Consider the following 7,023-nt stretch of genomic DNA (forward strand, 5'->3'; position numbering starts at 1 on the left):
CCTCTGACACATTGGCCAAAGTGGGCACATTGTGTGCCACCCACACAGTCTGCAAGAAAAGGAACGTGGAAGGCACACAATGATTAAATTAGCTTATGGGGTTCACAAGGCTTTTCCCATAAATCCATAATCCAGTTTTCAGATCATTTAATTGTCTTTTAGTTGTACCAATAATGCCTGTTTTAACCTTGAGCATGTTCAATAAATAAATAAATAAAATATGAAGTGTTCTTCTTCCTTGACCATTTTCAAGTGTATAAATTTGTCTTCTATATGAAGGTACTTCAAAAATTTTTGTGGAAAGAATTAAAAAGTTAACTTCGTTGGAAAATATCTTGAAATCCACATGGAGCTTTTCATAATATGCATTTTCATAAACTTTTTGAAGACCCTTCATGAAGACACACGAATCTTATTTTTGCACAAAATTGAACACCTTTTAATTCCATTTTCTACAAAATTTTCTCAGATGTGAGAAAATAGAATCCCATCCTCTATATCCAAGAAACACTTCCTTTGGTCACCAAATCTCTTTCAGACTCAGCATGAAAACCTCTACTGCAGCAAAGTGGAGCTGTGTTCCACAGAGATAAAAAGGATTCCATCTTCAGAAATGAATGAATGTTTCAGATACTATTAATGTGGTTACTGAATTCACATTGTGTGTAGACCTCGAGTGTGTGTATTTTGTAGGGTCCCGTCATGGTGGCATCTATGGGCCCCGGTGCAGGCTTTCTCGATGCTGTCCCCTTCTGAGGCCGCTTTCCTCACTTCTTCATGTGAACCCTTCACTCGCCTCTACAGCGTGTGAGTATTCAAACAAACCACCTGCCACACCTTGGAAATTCCTGTCAAAATATCCCTTGTGCTTTGTTCATCTTTGCCAATGACTACAAAACCAAATGCAGTGCTTTGCACAGAGAATGAAAGGAAATTATAATATTGTTAACTAGCAAAGAAGAGAAAGATTTTTCGTGAAGAGACTTGGGTGAAATACGTGGCAAAGTCGTGTGATACAAAGAAACGGTTATCTCTGTCAGTGTTTCAATGCTTCTCTGCAGCAGAACGTGGGTATTTCCAGCAGCCAACCTCACCTCTGGACACGCAGAGTATTAGGATAGAACCATCTGAGCTTGTGCTGACGGATCCTACTGAGTGTGCAGGTACAATTCAAAACCAGCATGCTGACAGGGACAGTCTCAGAATTGGACTCCTGCCCAGGAAATTGTTACCTGCAGACCAACTGTGGCTGCGACAGTGAAAAAAAACCACAGTTCCCAAGAAATTACCAATGTCGCAAGCTTTGAAGTTAAATTGCTCTGGAAGTCGAGGCCATCCCTCATGAAGGATCTTTGACCTACTCCCTGGAGAGTCAGATTGCCTGCAAGAAAATAGACATTATCCATGGGCCGTGGTTCTACAATGTTAACATCTTCATTGTCTGTAGGTCAGGCCTCTGTAATATTGCTTATTAACTACCTATCATTGCCGGCGCCGTGGCTCAATAGGCTAATCCTCCACCTTGCGGCGCCGGCACACCGGGTTCTAGTTCCGGTTGGGGCGCCGGATTCTGTCCCGGTTGCCCCTCTTCCAGGCCAGCTCTCTGCTATGGCCAGGGAGTGCAGTGGAGGATGGCCCAGGTGCTTGGGCCCTGCACCCCATGGGAGACCAGGAAAAGCACCTGGATCCTGGCTCCTGCCATCGGATCAGCGCGGTGCGCCGGCTGCAGCGGCGGCCATTGGAGGGTGAACCAACAGCAAAGGAAGACCTTTCTCTCTCTGTCTCTCTCTCTCACTGTCCACTCTGCCTGTCAAAAATAAAAAAAAAAAAAAACTACCTATCATTAGTTATTTCAGTTATTTTGATTGAGTTCTGTGCATGTAGTCAAGAAAGCACACAGCATTTGAAACGATACTGCAGATTCCTTTTTAATGCCCAGGAAAACACAAATTAGTCTGGCAGGCTTGCTAAGGTAATAGATAAATAGATGCAATATAATATAACTAGGTGGAGTGTTGATATCATATATTACTACAATTACATACAGTCACCCATGAGTAGAGGGGAAGGGCCTCAAATGCACAGCCTGTTATGTCAGAGATGACTGCCCCCTCCAAACCAATGGTGACTGTGTCAGGAGGGCGGCACTGGGCAGTCAGTGTGGAAGCCTTCTGTCTGCAGTAGTCCCACCTCACCTAGCACACAGCAGTCCACCTTCAGAGGGATGCAAGCTCTATTACTTCCACTCCAAGATTTCTGATAACTTGTGATACTTACTCTAGAAACATTGCATAGAATTAACGAATGAAGCCAGCTAAGGCTGGTCATTTCTCTGGCAAGTTACACATTTATTGCTTTCTGTAGCTGTCCTTTAACTCAGCCAAAGAAAAATTTGGACAAAGTCAAAGCCAGCAGCCCAGAATTCTACTCAAATACAAAGTGTTATAAAGATATGGAAAGAATAGAAACTTTCTGTTGTTTTATATGAGTATAGTATAACATTGATAAGGCGAGTATATAAAAGGAGGGAGAAGAAAAGTAACCCAATCTAATTTATGAGCACTGGTAAAAAAAAATTCTCAATAATGGAGAGCAAAGTAAAACCAGCAAAAAGAATCACTATTGCATAAATTTTGTCCCAAGTATACAAAAATAGTTCAGCCTGATAAATCTATTAATGTAAACTACCTCATTACTGGATTCATGTTGGAAAGGGACTTTATAAGAAGGATACAGGAGAACATATGAAAATAAAAGAAACAACATTACTAATAGAAAATTCTGAGACTTTTAACATAGTAAATGATAAAATAATATGGGCAAATAAGAAACAAGTTTAAAATTTAAAAAATGGGCACTTAGGTTGATTCCAGGTCTTAGCTATTGTGAATAGAGCTACAATAAACATTAAGGTGCAGACCGGTTTTTTTGTTTGCCAATTTAATTTCCTTTGGGTAAATTCCAAGGCGTGGGATGGCTGGGTTGTATGGTAGGGTTATATTCAGGTTCCTGAGGAATCTCCAGACTGGATAAAAAAATTATGGGATATGTACTTTATAGAATACTATACTGCAGTAAAAAATAATGAAATCCTGTCATTTGCAGCAAAATGGAGGAATCTGGAAAACATCATGCTGAGTGAAATAAGCCAGTCCCAGAGGGACAAATATCATATGTTCTCCCTGATCGGTGACAACTAACTGAGCACCAAAAAGGAAACCTGTTAAAGTGAAATGGACACTATGAGAAATGGTGACTTGATCAGCCCTTGCCCCTACTGTTGATGAACAACTTTTTTTTAATTTTTATTTATTTATTTATTTATTTTGACAGGCAGAGTGGACAGTGAGAGAGAGAGAGAGAGAAGGGTCTTCCTTTTTTGCCGTTGGTTCATCCTCCAATGGCCACCACGGTCGGCGCACTGTGGCTGGCGCACTGTGCCGATCCGATGGCGGGAGCCAGGTGCTTATCCTGGTCTCCCATGGGGTGCAGGGCCCAATTACTTGGGCCACCCTCCACTGCACTCCCTGGCCACAGCAGAGAGCTGGCCTGGAAGAGGGGCAACCAGGACAGAATTCGGTGCCCCGACTGGGACTAGAACCTGGTGGAGGATTAGCCTAGAGAGTCGCGGCATTGGCTGATGAATAACTTAATACTTTATCCTTCCTAGTATTTTTTTTTGTTTGTTCTACTTAATACTATTGGTTGAATTATGTAATTAATACACAGTTGCTCTTAACTGTTGAAACTTAATTGAAAAGTGATCCCTGTTAAATATAAGACTGGGAATAAGAGAGGGAGAAGATGTACAGTTGGGGACATGCTCAATCGGACTTGCCCCAAATGGTAGAGTTAGAAACATACCAGGGGATTCCAATTCAATCCCATCAAGGTGGCATGTACCAATGCCATCTCACTAGTCCCAGTGATCAATTTCTGTTCACAATTGTTCACACTGATAGGTCTAAGAGTCAAAGGGGTCACATAAACAAGACTAGTGTCTGCAAATACTAGCTGATAGAATAAAAAAAGGAAGGAAGAGAACGATCCAACATGGGAAGCAGTATACACAGCAGACTCATAGAATGGCAAATGTCCTAAACAGCACTCTGGCCTCAGAATCAGCCCTTAAGGCATTCGGATCTGGCTGAAGAGCCCATGAGAGAATTTCAGGCATGGAAAGCCAAGACACTCTGGCAAAAAAAAAAAAAAAATGACCTAAATGAAAGATCTCTGGGAGTGAGATCCCAGTGGAAAGAACAGGTCATCAAAGAAGGAGGTACCGGATGGCACCGCAGCTCACTAGGCTAATCCTCTACCTTGCGGCGCCGGCACACTGGGTTCTAGTCCCGGTCGGGGCGCCGGATTCTGTCCCGGTTGCCCCTCTTCCAGGCCAGCTCTCTGCTGTGGCCAGGGAGTGCAGTGGAGGATGGCCCAAGTGCTTGGGCCCTGCACCCCATGGGAGACCAGGATAAGTACCTGGTTCCTGGCTCCGGATCAGCGTGGTGCGCCGGCCGCAGCGCACCGGTTGGTGGCCATTGGAGGGTGAACCAACGGCAAAAAAGGAAGACCTTTCTCTCTGTCTCTCTCTCTCTCTTTCCACTCTGCCTGTCAAAAAAGAAAAAAGAAAAAAATAGAAAAAAAAAGAAGGAAGTACCTTTCTCTGAAGGGAGGAGAGACTTCCACTTTGACTATGTCCTTGTCTAAATAAGATTGAAGTCGGCGAACTCAAAAGCCTTCCATAGCCATGGCAACTCATGACAAGAGCCTAGGGAGATTACTGATGCCATAAACAAGAGTGTCAATTTGTTAAGTCAATAACAGGAGTCACTGTGCTCTTACTCCTCATGTAGGATCTCTGTCCTTAATGTGTTGTACATTGTGATTTAATGCTATAACTAGTACTCAAACAGTATTTTTCACTTTGTGTTTCTGTGTGGGTGCAAACTGTTGAAATCTTGATATGTACTAAATTGATCTTCTGTATATAAAGAGAATTGAAAATGAATCTTGATGTGAATGGAATGGGAGAGGGAGCTTGAGATGGGAGGGTTGCAGGTGGTAGGGAAGTTATGGAGGGAAAACCATTGTAATCCATAAGCTGTACTTTGGAAATTTATATTCATTAAATAAAAGTTTAAAAATTTTTTTAAATTATTTTTATAAAATCTATAGTAGTCTTACACATAGAAATCAACTTTAGAAATATTCCTATTAAAGTCAGGTGGGAAACACTCATTTCCATTGTAATCCTTAGTGTGCCATTGCCAAAGAGAACCAGAACTGGATGCTGTTAGAGTTAGGCGTACACATTCATAAAAGAAGAATGGAGATCTCAGGACAGGACAGGGCCCAGTTCTGAACAGAGTGAACACAGTAGAATGAGTGTGGGCAGGGTCGAGGGTGGACAGTTAGCGAGGGCAAACCTTAGGGTTGAAGGGATCCTTGCTGGACTGACCTCACAGGTTCTTGCCAGTGACTGCCAGGGTGATCAGAAATTAAGCACCGAGGAGAGTCTAAGTCAACAAAGAGGACTAGGTCAACATGAGTCAGGCTGAGTAATTTAAAACAGATGTTTCCTTAAAGAGTTTTAGCCAAGGGATTGTGATCTCTGAGACACATAACCCATCCTTTCTACAGTGTTCAGTGAAGAGAGATCAAGCAAGAGAGCAGGAGAGAAACAACTAGAACACAGTAATAGTGCAAAGAAGGGGTCATGCCTGCTGAAACAGTAACCCCAGGGTAGTGAAGAGTGGACCCAGGAGGACAAGAGTAAGAAGTCACATGGCAGGGATGGGCAAGACGGAACACTTGGTTGAACTGCATCTGGCTTTTGTGATTGGAGAGAGAGTGGATGGTTCTACATATTTAGACACCGTGGCATACGCTAAGTGTGCATGTGAGAAGTCCATGGTAGCGCTGACAGATTTGAGTCAGAAGCTCCGGAATGATGTCAAGCCAGAGCCATGAGCCAGGCAGCACAAAGTTTGCAACATGGTGGAACTCGCCATGCTCCTACACGGAAGCCAGTGGTGCTTGGTGGTCCACAGAAGGGATTGGAACAGTGCATAAAAGGGGGTTGCATGGTGCAGACTGCGGTGCTGCATGGGGCAGCCCAGGCTTCCACAGGAGCCAGTCATGTCTCCCAGTCTGGGCCGTGCCATCCTGTTTTGCCAGTATCCACAGTGCACAGCCAGGCTCCCTGGCCCGAGCCATGTCAGCTTGCAGTGGGGCCTCATCTGACATCTACGTATATCAGACATTAAAATGCTTCCTTATCATTGCTGCAGTTTATTAATTAATCTGTCATTGACAGGATTAATGTTAAATTATCTAATAGTACTAATCTCAATATCCATAAATTTTCAAGCATTTACCAAGATTTTTAGGAAGTGTTTTTATTTGAGAAGAAGAGAAACAGACGCAGAGTTCTTCCATCCACTAGTTCACTCCCTCAGATGTCTGCAGCAGCAGAGGCAATCAATCCAAGTCTCCCACGTGGGTGAGCCAACTACTCAAGCCATCTCCTGCAGCCCTGTGGGGTGTGCATCAGTGGGAAACTGCAATCAGAATCTGGAGCCTTGCTGAACCAGGTGCTCTGATGTGGAACGCGGGCATCATAGCCACCAGGCCAAGCACCCACCCCTACTAAGATTTGCAATAAATGAATGTTGCAGGAATATGAAATAAATGGCTGAAATACTAGATGATATTTCCGAAAGTGCTATAAACTCACGTTCTAGACCAATCATAACTAATTCCTCTGTTACAGAAGCAATGACATTCATCAAAGAAATTTTCCTATGAAATAATTTTAAGGACTCTGTCTACTGTCAGCTACTTTGTGTCTGCCATCAGTTGTATTAAGTTCTTGCTGGCATTTTCTCTGTGGCTGTTTCATTCCTTGAGCAACTTGCATTTGCTATCAGTTAAACTCCATTTGTCACACAAGAAAATTTCATTGACTTGTAATACAAACTTTGTTGTACTATCATCTATAATATGGCTTACTTTTGAAATATT

Source organism: Oryctolagus cuniculus, chromosome 16, assembly GCF_964237555.1.
Source record: "Oryctolagus cuniculus chromosome 16, mOryCun1.1, whole genome shotgun sequence".
In the NCBI taxonomy this organism is placed as follows: Eukaryota; Metazoa; Chordata; class Mammalia; order Lagomorpha; family Leporidae; genus Oryctolagus; species Oryctolagus cuniculus.